General features: G+C 40.1%; 1 protein-coding gene across 1 annotated transcript in view; it reads right to left on the bottom strand.

Moving 5' to 3' along the window:
• AVEN (apoptosis and caspase activation inhibitor) overlaps positions 1–15,709 on the bottom strand; it is a 205,671-nt gene that overhangs the window by 69,364 nt on the left and 120,598 nt on the right. The window lies entirely within an intron of this gene.

Below are 15,709 nucleotides of genomic sequence, written 5' to 3'. Positions count from 1 at the left end.
AAGCTGCGAGGCGGCAGCGAGGCTGGGGGAGGGGCGCCCGCCATTGCCCAGGCTTGCTTAGGTAAACAAAGCAGCCAGGAAGCTCGAACTGGGTGGAGCCCACCACAGCTCAAGGAGGCCTCCCTGCCTCTGTAGGCTCCACCTCTGGGGGCAGGGCACAGACAAACAAAAACTCTGCAAGAACTTCCACAGACTTAAATGTCCCTGTCTGACTGACAGCTTTGAAGAGAGTAGTGGTTCTCCCAGCACGCAGCTGGAGATCTGAGAACGGTCAGACTGCCTCCTAAAGTGGGTCCCTCACCCCTGAGCAGCCTAACTGGGAGGCACCCCCCCAGTAGGGACAGACTGACACCTCATTCAACCCGGTACTTCTCTGAGACAAAACTTTCAGAGGAACTATCAGACAGCTGAATTTGTGGTCTCACGAAAATCGCTGTTCTGCAGCCACCGCTGCTGACACCCAGCCAAACAGGGTCTGGAGTGCACCTCTAGTAAACTCCAACAGACCTGCAGCTGAGGGTCCTGTCTGGTAGAAGGAAAACTAACAAACAGAAAGGACATCCACACCAAAAACCCATCTGTACATCACCATCATCAAAGACAAAAAGTAGATAAAACCACAAAGATGGGGAAAAAACAGACCAAAAAAACTGGAAACTCTAAAAAACAGAGCACCTCTCCTCCTCCAAAGGAACGCAGTTCCTCACCAGCAACGGAACAAAGCTGGATGGAGGATGACTTTGATGAGTTGAGAGAAGAAGGCTTCAGACGATCAAACTACTCTGAGCTACGAGAGGAAATTCAAAACAACAGCAAAGAAGTTAAAAACTTTGAAAAAAAATTAGAAGAATGGATAACTAGAATAACCAATGGAGAGAAGGGCTTCAAGGAGCCGATGGAGCTGAAAGCCAAGTTTCGAGAACTACGCGAAGATTGCAGAAGCCTCAGTAGCAGATGCGATCAACTGGAAGAAAGGGTATCGCTGATGGAAGATGAAATGAATGAAATGAAAAGAGAAGGGAAGTTTAGAGAAAAAAGGATAAAAAGAAATGAAAAAGCCTCCAAGAAATTTGGGACTATGTGAAAAGACCAAACCTACGTCTGATTGGTGTACCTGAAAATGATGGGGAGAATGGAACCAAGTTGGAAAACACTCTGCAAGATATTATCCAGGAGAACTTCCCCAATCTAGCAAGGCAGGCCAGCATTCAGATTCAGGAAATACAGAGAACGCCACAAAGATACTCCTCGAGAAGGGCAACTCCAAGACACATTATTGTCAGATTCACCAAAGTTGAAATGAAAGAAAAAATGTTAAGGGCAGCCAGAGAGAAAGGTCGGGTTACCCACAAAGGGAAGCCCATCAGACTAACAGCTGATCTCTCAGCAGAAACTCTACAAGCCAGAAGAGAGTGGGGGCCGATATTCAACATTCTTAAAGAAAAGAATTTTCAACCCAGAATCTCCTATCCCGCCAAACTAAGCTTCATAAGTGAAGGAGAAATAAAACACTTTACAGACAAGCAAACGCTGAGTGATTTTGTCACCACCAGGCCTGCCCTAAAAGAGCTCCTGAAGGAAGCACTAAACATGGAAAGGAACAACCGGTACCAGCCACTGCAAAAACATGCCAAATTGTAAAGACCATCGAGACTAGGAAGAAACTATAGCAACTAACGAGCAAAATAACCAACTAACATCATAATGACAGGATCAGATTCACACATAACAATATTAACGTTAAATGTAAATGGGCTAAATGCTCCAATCAAAAGACACAGACTGGCAAACTGGATAAGGAGTCAGGACCCATCAGTGTGCTGTATTCAGGAAACCCATCTCACGTGCAGAGACACACATAGACTCAAAATAAAGGGATGGAGGAAGATCTATCAAGCAACTGGAAAACAAAAAAAGGCAGGGGTTGCAATCCTAGTCTCTGATAAAATAGACTTTAAACCAACAAAGATCAAAAGAGACAAAGAAGGCCATTACATAATGGTAAAGGGATCAATTCATCAAGAAGAGCTAACTATCCTAAATATATATGCACCCAACACAGGAGCACCCAGATTCATAAAGCAAGTCCTGAGTGACCTACTAAGGGACTTAAACTCCCACACAATAATAATGGGAGATTTTAACACCCCACTGTCAGCATTAGACAGATCAACGAGACAGAAAGTTAACAAGGATATCCAGGAATTGAACTCAGCTCTACATAAAGTGGACCTAATAGACATCTACAGAACTCTCCACCCCAAGTCAACAGAATATACATTTTTTTCAGCACCACACCACACCTATTCCAAAATTGACCACATAGTTGGAAGTAAAGCTCTCCTCAGCAAATGTAAAAGAACAGAAATTATAACAAACTGTCTCTCAGACCACAGTGCAATCAAACTAGAACTCAGGATTAAGAAACTCACTCAAAACCGCTCTACTACATGGAAACTGAACAACCTGCTCCTGAATGACTATTGGGTACATAATGAAATGAAGGCAGAAATAAAGATGTTCTTTGAAACCAACGAGAACAAAGACACAACATACCAGAATCTCTGGGACACATTCAAAGCAGTGTGTAGAGGGAAATTTATAGCACTAAATGCCCACAAGAGAAAGCAGGAAAGATCCAAAATTGACTCCCTAACATCACAATTAAAAGAACTAGAAAAGCAAGAGCAAACACATTCAAAAGCTAGCAGAAGGCTAGAAATAACTAAAATCAGAGCAGAACTGAAGGAAATAGAGACACAAAAAACCCTTCAAAAAATTAATGAATCCAGGAGCTGGTTTTTTGAAAAGATCAACAAAATTGATGGACGCTAGCAAGACTAATAAAGAAGAAAAGAGAGAAGAATCAAATAGATGCAATAAAAAACGAAAAAGGGGATATCACCACCGATCCCACAGAAATACAATCTACCATCAGAGAATACTACAAACACCTCTATGCAAATAAACTAGAAAATCTAGAAGAAATGGATAAATTCCTCGACAAATACACCCTCCCAAGACTAAACCAGGAAGAAGTTGAATCTCTGAATAGACCAATAACAGGTTCTGAAATTGTGGCAATAATCAATAGCTTACCAACCAAAAAGAGTCCAGGACCTGATGGATTCACAGCGAATTCTACCAGAGGTACAAGGAGGAACTGGTACCATTCCTTCTGAAACTATTCCAATCGATAGAAAAAGAGGGAATCCTCCCTAACACATTTTATGAAGCCAGCATCGTCCTGATACCAAAACCTGGCAGAGACATAACCAAAAAAGAGAATTTCAGACCAATATCCTTGATGAACATTGATGCAAAAATCCTCAATAAAATACTGGCAAACCGAATCCAGCAGCACATCAAAAAGCTTATCCACCATGATCAAGTGGGCTTCATCCCTGGGATGCAAGGCTGGTTCAACATACGCAAATCAATAAATGTAATCCAACATATAAACAGAACCAAAGACAAAAACCACATGATTATCTCAATAGATGCAGAAAAGGCCTTTGACAAAATTCAACAACCCTTCATGCTAAAAACTCTCAATAAATTAGGTATTGATGGGACATATCTCAAAATAATAAGAGCTATCTACGACAAACCCACAGCCAATATCATACTGAATGGGCAAAAACTGGAAGCATTCCCTCTGAAAACTGGCACAAGACAGGGATGCCCTCTCTCACCGCTCCTGTTCAACATAGTGCTGGAAGTTCTGGCCAGAGCAATCAGGCAGGAGAAGGAAATAAAAGGTATTCAATTAGGAAAAGAGGAAGTCAAATTGTCCCTGTTTGCAGATGACATGATTGTATATCTAGAAAACCCCATTGTCTCAGCCCAAAATCTCCTTAAGCTGATTAGCAACTTCAGCGAAGTCTCAGGATACAAAATTAATGTACAAAAATCACAAGCATTCTTGTACACCAATAACAGACAAACAGAGAGCCAAATCATGAGTGAACTCCCATTCACAATTGCTTCAAAGAGAATAAAATACCTAGGAATCCAACTTACAAGGGATGTGAAGGACCTCTTCAAGGAGAACTACAAACCACTGCTCAATGAAATAAAACAAGATACAAACAAATGGAAGAACATTCCATGCTCATGGGTTGGAAGAATCAATATCATGAAAATGGCCATACTGCCCAAGGTAATTTATAGATTCAATGCCATCCCCATCAAGCTACCAATGACTTTCTTCACAGAATTGGAAAAAACTACTTTAAAGTTCATATGGAACCAAAAAAGAGCCGCATCGCCAAGTCAATCCTAAGCCAAAAGAACAAAGCTGGAGGCATCACGCTACCTGACTTTAAACTATACTACAAGGCTACAGTAACCAAAACAGCATGGTACTGGTACCACAACAGAGACATAGATCAATGGAACAGAACAGAGCCCTCAGAAATGATGCCGCTTATCTACAACTATCTGATCTTTGACAAACCTGGCAAAAACAAGAAATGGGGAAAGGATTCCCTATTTAATAAATGGTGCTGGGAAAACTGGCTAGCCATATGTAGAAAGCTGCAACTGGATCCCTTCCTTACACCTTATACAAAAATTAATTCAAGATGGATTAAAGACTTATATGTTAGACCTAAAACCATTAAAATCCTACAAGAAAACCTAGGCAATACCATTCAGGACATAGGCGTGGGCAAGGACTTCATGTCTAAAACACCAAAAGCAATGGCAACAAAAGCCAAAATCGACAAATGGGATCTCATTAAACTAAAGAGCTTCTGCACAGCAAAAGAAACTATCATCAGAATGAACAGGCAACCTACAGAATGGGAGAAAATTTTTGCAACCTACTCATCTGACAAAGGGCTAATATCCAGAATCTATAATGAACTCAAACAAATTTACAAGAAAAAAACAAACAACCCCATCAAAAAGTGGGCAGAGGACATGAACAGACACTTCTCAAAAGAAGACATTTATGCAGCCAGAAAACACATGAAGAAATGCTCATCATCACTGGCCATCAGAGAAATGCAAATCAAAACCACAGTGAGATACCATCTCACACCAGTTAGAATGGCCATCATTAAAAAATCAGGAAACAACAGGTGCTGGAGAGGATGTGGAGAAATAGGAACACTTTTACACTGTTGGTGGGACTGTAAACTAGTTCAACCATTGTGGAAGTCAGTGTGGCGATTCCTCAGGGATCTCGAACTAGAAATACCATTTGACCCAGCCATCCCATTACTGGGTATATACCCAAAGGACTATAAATCATGCTGCTATAAAGACACATGCACACGTATGTTTATTGCGGCACTATTCACAATAGCAAAGAGTTGGAACCAACCCAAATGTCCAACAACGATAGACTGGATTAAGAAAATGTGGCACATATACACCATGGAATACTATGCAGCCATAAAAAATGATGAGTTCGTGTCCTTTGTAGGGACATGGATGAAACTGGAAAACATCATTCTCAGTAAACTATCGCAAGGACAAAAAACCAAACACCGCATGTTCTCACTCATAGGTGGGAATTGAACAATGAGAACTCATGGACACAGGAAGGGGAACATCACACTCCGGGGACTGTTGTGGGGTGGGGGGAGGGGGGAGGGACAGCATTAGGAGATACACCTAATGCTAAATGACGAGTTAATGGGTGCAGGAAATCAACATGGCACATGGATACATGTGTAACAAACCTGCACATTGTGCACATGTACCCTAAAACCCTAAAGTATAATAAAAAAAAAAAAAAAAGCACTAACCTCTTCCACACAGGCAATCTGGCAGGACTGCTCAGTTTGTAGTATGGTGGAGAAACAAACATTCCAAATGGGAAGGAGCAAAAACTGCAAGACCTCTTAAGACCTTGCTGAGAAGTCATACATCACTTCCCACTACATTTTACTGGTCAAAGCAATTGACAAAGCCAGGCCAGATTTGAAGGGAGGAGAAAGGCACACCAGCTTTTCACGGGAGAGGCTGAAAAAAATTTATGGCCATTTTTGATCTAGCACAGTCAGGGTAATTGAGAAAATATCAATGTCTCGTTTGCTGCAAGCACAAAAAAATAAAGCCTTCTTAAGCCCTAAAAAAAAAAAAAAAAAAAAAAAAAAAAAAAAAAAAAAGAAAAATATATGATTCTTCAAAAATTTAGTACAAAATAAAAGTTATTTTTCTGTTATTACAGGTTGAAATAATATTTTGGATATATCCAGTTCAATAAAATACATTAGCACCATTAATTTCACTTTTTTCTTTCTACTTTTTGTTTTATAATAAAATATGCAACAAAGACAAAAATAAGTTGTTTCATTCTAAGGTTTCTGATATAAAAGCAGATTCTCATATGTATCTAAGAAAAGCAAAGCAAGTGCTATTGGCAGGACTGGAAAAAAATTAATCAACATTTTAAAACTGCTTGAAGGTTCTTTTAAATAACCATAAATTTTAAGCTCATTTAGCTCCTACTATGTACTTTTAAAATCAAACGAATAATATGAACCTAGCCATAGTTTTCTAAATCTTGCTTATTAATTTAGTTGAACATCGCTATAATTTGTCAAAGAAAAGCATTTTATAAAATTTGATGTTGTGTCTTCCCAGTCTTAAATTACAGCTTTTTTTTTTTTTTTTTTTTTTTTTTTGTGAGACAGAGTCTTACTCTGTCACCCAGGTTGCAGTGCAGTGGCGTGATCTCAGCTCACTGCATGCAGCCTCTGCCTCCCAGGTTCAAGCGATTCTCCTGCCTCAGCCTCCTGAGTAGCTGGAATTACATGCACACACCACGAAGCCTGGCTAATTTTTTGTATTTTTAGCAGAGATGGGGTTTCTCCATGTTGGCCAGGCCAGTCTTGAACTCCTGACTTCCGGTGATCCGCCCGCCTCAGCCTCCTGAAGTGCTGGAATTACAGGCGTGAGCCATCATGCCCAGCCTACAGCATCCTTTTTATAATTAAACTTTTTCTTCTAAATGATGTCCTAATTGACTAAACAGAATTTCCTCAATGTGAAGGAAATTAATCTACCTTTTTAAGGAGAGGTTAATGCTACTGCCATCTCGTCCTCAAACACATGAAATAGCCCATGCCTCTGCTTTTCTGTTTTTCTTTTTTGATGTTGTTGTTGTTGTTTTGTTTTGTTTTGTTTTTGAGATAGAGTCTCACACTGTCTCCCAGGCTAGGGTGCAGTGGCGCAGTCTCGGCTCACTGCAACCTCCGCCTCCCAGGTTCAAGCGATTCTCCTGCCTCAGCCTCCCGAGTAGCTGGGATTACAGGCACCCGCCCACCACGCCCAGCTAATTTTTTGTATTTTTAGTAGACATGGGGTTTCATTCTGTTGGCCAGGCTGGTCTCAAACGCCTGACCTCGTGATCCACCCACCTCAGCCTCCCAAACTGCTGAGATTACAGGTGCTTTTGTGTTTTTATGAAAAAAATCCATACTAATATCTTGTTTACATAAATTTTCTTAGCAAAAGAAAAATAAATCCCAGAATTTATTTTTCAATACTCTAAATTTCAATAACGTCTAAAAACATTATGTAACGGTGATGTTATATAAAATGGAAATCTAGCAAGGCAATTCTAACTTTAGAAGGACAAATTAGTATCTCTCAAACAGCAGTCATGCAACTTTGGCGCATATCAGAATCATCTGAAGAGCTTATTAAAAGTAGAAATGCCCAGGTTCTACCCAAAAGCAATGAAATCAGAATCCACAAGGGTGAAGTCAATATCTATAATTTTATCCCCAAATCTCAGTGGAATATCAATCCCCCTTAGACAACAAAAAGGGTATAGGAATGAACCACATGAGTTCTGTCCACTACTCAGCAAACACCTCAGAAATGTGTGGCTTAGAATAAGAGCACGAGGGAAACGAAGAGCAAGCCAAAGGCATTTTCTGTAGGGGATGCTAATTCCAGATAGGTGACAATACACACACATTCTTTAACCGATAATTTCACTGAGCACATTCCAGGTATTTGGCCTCATCCCCTAAATTAACACGAAGTACAAAAAAATTTGAATCAACCATTAAGAAGCTTCCCATCCAACAGATTTCCATTCATAATGAATGTAGATAAGTATCACTTCCAAAGAATACACACAAGCCTCTATTTCCTAGTCTGATTACAATCTCCTATGTCTTTGGCATTTTCCCAGTATGCCTACTCTTCAAGACCTCTTCCTAACCTCTTATTCCTTCCCTATCCATCTCCTCTACCAGAACTAACTACTCACGTGAACCTACCCTCAATAGTACCCCTTGTTACCTTATTCTACACTGGCCCAGCAAAACCCTAACCCTGGATTAATGAGATATCTTCTTCTATACGCAACAGGTGCTAGAGTCAACCATGCAATGCAGATTTGTCCTACAATCTTAATTGTAGTAAAATACACATAACATAAAATGTGCCACTTAAACATTTTTAAGTAGATACAGTTCAGTAGCATTAAGTATATGCATATTGCCCTGCAACCAATCTCCAGAACTTTTTCACCTTGCAAAGCTGAAACGACACTCATTAAACAACTCATTTCCCCATCTCCCCAACCCCTAGCAACCACCATTCTACTGCTTCTATGAATTTGACTTCTTCAATACTTCATAGACATGGAATCATACAGTATTTGTCTTTTTGAGGCTGGCTTATTTCACTCAATCCCACTACTTGTTGTCAATATCACGGTATTCCTTTTGATAGCAGTCTCATTCCTAAATCTGACTTACATCTTAACCCCAGTATGCTTTTATCTTTCTCCTAAAAGAACATGCTCCTTTTCTGATAACAAAAGTAATCCATGTTCAAAGCAAAATACTTTAAAAACACAAAGAAAAAATATGTGTCTTGCCATGAGACTGTCTCTTGAGGACAAGGGCCACACCTGATTCATCTCTGGATCTCTGGCACAGTGGCAAGTACATAAAACACTTACATGTTTGATGATTACTTTTCTAAATATACTTCCTTTTATTTATTTATTTTTTTTTTTGAGATGAAGTCTTGCTCTGTTGCCCAGGCTGGAGTGCAGTGGTGCAATTTCGCAATCTCGGCTCACTGCAGCCTCTGCCTCCTGGGTTCAAGTGATCCTCCTGCCTCAGCCCGCCAAGCAGCTGGGACCACAGGCGCACACCACCACACCCAGCTAATTTGTGTATTTTTGGTAAAGACGGGTTTCCACCATGTTGCCCGGGCTAGTTTGGAACACCTGAGCTCAAGTGTCCACCTCAGCCTCCCAAAGTGCTGGGATTACTGGCGTGAGCTACCACACCTGGCCCTTCCTCGCGTTTCAATAGGTAAATTTATGTGTGCCCTTGATAACTGTTTAACACTTTTCCACAAAGCAAAATTTCTATTCTCATCACTATTATTAGTTAGTAGTAGCAGTATTCAAGTATTTTAACAACACACAGCTCAAGCTCCTAGTAAATAAAGATTAATCTTCGCAGTACTGCACCTAAGCACCTAAGATATGCCCACCCTAAAGGACCTCACAATCTAAGAAGAAAGGCAAGTTCCACGTGACAGACACAGACAGTAACTACTAATTCCAAAAAGAGTCTGCTGCAAACTGATAGAGTTTTTCAAAACAGATGAGATTTAATCTCGAATTGAGAGAACAGGTAGGAGAGTGAGAGAGAGAGTGCATTCCTGGAGGAAGGAACTTCCCAAAAGTCAAAGAAATAAGGAAGGCACACTTGAGGTAGAGGCAGCAATATATAGTTGGCAAAGAGGATTCTTTAGGAAAATGGAAGCCAAGAAAGTTGGAAAGGTAAGTTGGGAGCAGCCTGTGCATTGCCTTGAGATGGTGGGATAAGATATTTAAACTACATCCCACAGAGTGGCAACAAGAATATTTAGAAAACAATGACATCATGAGGGTTGAGCATCAGAAAGGCTCATTTGGACACTTTCTTTCCTATTCTGAAGAGACAAGAATTATACTCAAAATGTAAGCACATCCACAAATCTCAAACTTTAAGAAAAGAGAACAGAAGAAAACTCAGCACACATGCTAACTGACCTGGCTATATTATTATTGTCTTGTCTCTGCTCAGGCTGGAGAGAGAGACTGGAAAAAATGGTCAGCAGCAAGCCTACAGTTCATTTCTCCTTAAAAGCAGGGGGCGGAGGGCAAGGAGGGGGCTATGGAAACACTCCTAGTAAATAAAGAAAGGAGGTAGTTAACCTGGTCAATTCTCCTTGTAAACATACTAGTGTCAGATCTCTTGACAAACAATCCAATGGTGTTTATTAGTAAGAAAGTCCCTATCGATGGATTTTAGCAGGACATATCTGTCTAGGATTACTTCTGGTTAAAAAATTTGGAATCTTTCAATATATGGAGTATAGCCCCTTGGAAAATATGTCACATAAGTTATGCAACCACTGGAGTACAAAGTGAAAATGATTCCTAATGGAACAGCTTCCTAACATACCACAGGTGTTGCTTCTAAGCCCTTGTACCTTAAATCTGGGCCACAGCATCCTAGTGCAGCTAGAGAGGACCTGGAGAGTAGGGATGGATGGCCGTCCTGTACCTGAGGACTACTTGTATTTATGAACATTATTAGTAAGCCTTGATGTAAGCTAAGGGCTGATTCTTGTAAATGTGATTTGACACTTTTTTTATTTTTTATTTTTGAGACAGGGTCTCACTCTGTTGCCCAAGTTGGAATGCAATAGCATGATCACGACTCACTGCAGCCTCAACCCCTGGGCTCAAGAGGTGCTCCTGCCTCAGCCTCTTGAGCAGCTGGGACTACTGGCATGTACCACCACACCCAGCTAATTTTTATTTTTTGTAGAGATGGGGTCTCGCTATGTTGCCCAGGCTGGTCTGGACTCCTGGCTTCAGGAGATCCTCCCTCCTCAGCCTCCTGTAATCACAAGTGCTGTGATTACAGGTGTAAGCCACTGGTACCCAGTTCCTGATGTGACAACCTAATTATCTATATTATCTCAGAGGACTTCTCTTCTTACAGCTTATTTCATGAAATATGCCTTCTGCTTTACTTCTTATGCTCTTTCTTGGGCGAGGAAGGGTGTCTGTGGCTCAATCCTTAGGATACCCACAATTCTCTGTAAAAAGTTCAATCAAAGTTTTATCAGGAATGAATAAATGAATGTTGAATTTACGTGTTTTACAGATATTCTAATCAGTTTCTCATGTATATGTATATATATACACTTAATGAATATCAACTTAAAATAATACTTTGAGTTAACCTGATTTAGAACACATATTTTAAGAATGCAAATTTATACTATAATTAGAAAGTTTTCACAAGATTAAGGCAAACTACATTAAAATAGGATAAGCTAAGAGAGAGAGAGATAAGCTTGGTAATTACCATGCTTTTTTTCCATTTCAATGAAACAAACTTATTAGGTAGAAAAAAGAACTAGTAATGTAAGATTTAGCCAAACATTGTTTTACAAATTGTAAAAAGGAGTAATTGCGTATTCTATCCTTGAAACATATTGGCCGGGCACGGTGGCTCACGCCTGTAATCCCAGCACTTTGGGAGGCCAAGGCGGGTGGATCACAAGGTCAGGAGATCAAGACCATCTTGGCTAACATGGTGAAACCCCGTCTCTACTAAAAAAATACAAAAAATTAGCCGGGCGCGGTGGCAGGTGCCTGTAGTCCCAGCTACTTGGGAGGCTGAAGCAGAAGAATGGCGTCAACCCGGAGGCGAAGCTTGCAGTGAGCTGAGATTGTGCCACTGCAGTCTGGCCTGGGCAAAAGAGCAAGACTCTGTCTCAAAAAAAAGAAAGAAACATATGTTTAACTCCTGTAATTTTAATAATCACATGTAACCTTACAATAATAGTCAAGCAGATGCATTCATGAAGAGTAATAAGTTAATTCCTCAAAGCATATTACTTGATTTATTCTGTGACTTCCAAATTACAAGACATGGAATTGTGAGAGCCTGCAGTTACAAATGTAGAGCTGAGATGGGCAAACTTTCAGTAAATAGTTAAATAGTAATTATTTTAACTTTGTGGGTCACACAGTCTCTGTTGTAACTACTCAACTAGCTGCTATAGTGCAAAGGCAATCAGTCAATAAGTAAATAAATGGGTGTAGCTGTGTTCTAATAAAACTTATAAAAGTTGGCAATGAGCCATATTTGGCCCTGAAGTGGTAGTTTGCCCACCATGATGTACACAGCATGGGTTCCCAACTCCTAGGGGTTAGGAACCAGGCCACACAGCAGGAGGTGAATGGCAAGGCAGGGGAGAGTGCGCAAAGCTTCATCTGTATTTACAGCCACTCCCCATCCCCATTCTCATAGGAGCACAAACTCTATTGTGAACTGCACCTAAGAGGGATCCAGGTTGCTACTCCTTATGAGAATCTAATGCCTGATGATCTGTCACTGTCTCCCATCACCCCCAGGTGTGACTATCTAGTTGCAGGAAAACAAGCTCAGGGCTCCCACTGATTCTACATTATGGTGAGTTGTAAAATTATTTCATCATATATTACAATGTAATAATAATAGAAATAAAGTGCACAATAAATGTAATGAGCTTGAATCATCCCTAAACTATCCCCCCCTTTCCTGGCCCATGGAAAAACTGTCTTCCATGAAACCAGTCTCTGGTGCCAAAAAGGTTGGGGACCACTAATGCATAGTATCTCTGTCTCCACTATTTGTTGAGTGCCTAAAGCAATCAAGGCACTCAGAGGACTAGGGGTATGGTCTGGCCCATCCTCAAAAAAGTAACAAAAAGCTGCACAGGAATATAAAGCAGCACATACTGAGCATTTATATATTGAAATAAAGGTAGGATTTAGACAAGCAGAAAGAGAGGTGAAACATGCAGTGCTTCTAGGCGGGGGAAAAGATGTATACAATATTGAGGAGACAGAAATATATCCAGTGTGCTTGAGGAAGAGCTGTGGGTACCTATACTGAATAAGAAAAAGAGAAGGCTGGAGAAGTTTTAGGAGTCATACTTAGAGTACAGGTTTCATGCTGAAGATATGAGCAGAGGTTTACATTTACTATACAAAGTACCCTTTTACTGGAAACAGATAACCCTTATCGAATGTACTGGAAAATGTATGTTGTACATTTTGCAAGTGTGTGTGTATATCATATTGAGTTCATGAAAGTAGAAATTACAATGCCAGTGCAAGCAGCTAATAAATTAAAGAATTTGCTAAAGAAATTGCAGCAGCTCAGGCTCTGGGGTGAAAGGAAGCCGAGGAGACAGTGAAAATGCATGATAAGGAATTAGAAAAAAGTGTGAAGGACAGAATTAGGGATACTGAGATTAAGGAGTCAGCCTTAGATAGTATGAGACATTTAACTATTTCTAAGAAAGAGGAAATAGCTGAATGAAAATACAGAAAGGTTTTAAAGTGATCATGAAAGTATGATGAAGTTTTCAGAGAAATGCAGAATAGGTGAGGAAGTGAGATGGACGTGGCAAGGTCATTTTCAAAACCCTAGACACCTGAAGATAATTATCAGGTAGTCAATAAGAGAGGCTGTTAGATTTAACATAACTCTCTAGAGCAGCACTGACCAGAAATTCCTACAATGATGGAAATGTTTTAAATCTGCACTGCCCAGGACCCAGTCAGCACAATTTGGTGGATTTCTTGAGAATCTTTCAATAGCCAATAAGGTGGTTCACGTCTGTAATTCCAGCACTTTGGGAGGTCAAGGCAGGCGGATCCCTTGAGGTGAGGAGTTCAAGACCAGCCTTGCCAACATGGCGAAACCCTGCCACTACTAAAAATAAAAAAATTAGCCAGGTGTGGTGGCACACACCTGTAGTCCCAGCTACTCGGGAGGCTGAGGCACAAGAATCACTTGAACCCTGGAGGTGGAGGTTGCAGTGAGCCAAGATCATGCCACTGCACTCCAGCCTAGGCGACAGAGTGAGACTCTGTCTCAAAAAAAAAAATTATTTTTTTTTCCTGGCACGATGCAGTCTTGACCTCCCAGGTTCAGGTGATGTTCCCACCTCAGCCTCCGAACTATAGGCGTGTGCCACCAAACCCAGCTGAATTTCCTGATTTTTCTGTAGAGACAGGGTTTTGCCATGTTGCCCAGACTGGTCTTGAACACCTGGGCTCAAGCCATCCACCTGCCACAGCCTCTCAAAGTGCTGGGATTATAGGCGTGAGCCACCGCACCTGGCCAGCACATCATTTTAAAATGCTTCACTATGATTGTCTTATACTATTTTATCAAATACGTTCATGGAGTTTTTCAAAGCATTTTGAAGTATTAAATTATTTGAAGCATTAATTTATAGAGAGGTAAGCTTTCAGAGTACCTTCCTGCTTCAACTGTAGAATATTTCATTATTATCGAGGACCCATAATTGCTGGCATTATTTGAAGAAAGACATAGGTAATAAATAATTGAGAAAATTTGGAACCTACTCTGAATTAAATAGATAATATATGTAATTCATTATATACATATATTTTAAACTACAAATTATGTTTGCAACTGTGATTGATAAATGCAACTGACTGGGTAAATGTATTTTTAGAACTCCTTTTGCCTTATCTACAAACACCCTTATGTTACCAAATTTCGCTTTAGGAAATATTTAATTATTCATATCAAAATTAGAATTTAAACTAATTCTTTATTAAACTCTGTGTTAACTATATTGGTGTTTACACGTCTTCTGGCTTATTGTAAAGCAACTTGATGATGGCTCCACACAAGCCCCTGTACCTTCCTCCCTATGATTCCCTAAAGCACTTACAAGAAAAAGTACCACTTTGTCTCAACCTAACATCATTTTTTGCAAAGTCCCAGGGATAAATGATTAATGTTAGCATTAGATGGGGAGACATCTACCCCAACCTCCCTCTGATACCTTCCTTTCTATAAGATAAAACCAGGATTGCTCATATGATACCCACAGAACTAAGATAAAATTGGTGGTCAAAGAAGGAAGTCTGGCTAAAGACTTTAGTGAAGATGCTTTGGTTGAAGAAATGGGGGGACAAATAGGGCCATTCCATGCCAATAGTTTCCCTGGTGCTCCAGTCACTGCGGTGGCAGCACTGCAATGGTATTAGGACCCTCAGAACCATAGGCAGTGCTTTTAAGATGGGTGTGCCGGTTAATGGCTGTTAATTGCATAAGACACTTCAAAGTAATTCCTGCCTATCAGCATGGGTGAGAGCTGATAATACTAACTAGTAAGACTGTAGTAAATGAGGTGCATTATAAAGATTTTTATCCAACAAGGTACCACAGTAAGGTTAATTTATATGCTGATACTCTCTTTAGTGGGAGAAAGAATTTCAAATCATGGCTAGAAGTCAACTCTGAACCTACTTGAGATGGAAAGTTTTTAGAATTGTATTTTATTTACCTTTAAATACTGAAATCCTATGCTTCCCTTTTTGGAGTACTGTTGTAACATGATCATTAAGAAAACATTCCTTATGTTTCATCAGACTCTTCCTGTATTATTTAAGCTATTTTCTCTTAATTATGCCTTCTCCGCAAATGAAGGTATTGGGCGATATCCTTGAAGCAACCCTGTATGTGCTGTTTTTCCAAGACGCCATTTTCATTTGTGCTAACGGTTTCAACATAGTTTTTCAGACGGCAGGGGAACATTACCAGATCGCCTCTATATATCCATAAAGCATATATGGACCAAAAAATCAAAAATGTGAAAAGAAGTGTTTCCCAGAGTCTGGAAA

The sequence above is a fragment of the Nomascus leucogenys genome, chromosome 6 (assembly GCF_006542625.1).
Source record: "Nomascus leucogenys isolate Asia chromosome 6, Asia_NLE_v1, whole genome shotgun sequence".
NCBI classification, from domain to species: domain Eukaryota; kingdom Metazoa; phylum Chordata; class Mammalia; order Primates; family Hylobatidae; genus Nomascus; species Nomascus leucogenys.
The sequence above is the reverse complement of the archived record's forward strand: the minus strand, read 5'-3'. Positions and strand labels throughout refer to the sequence as shown.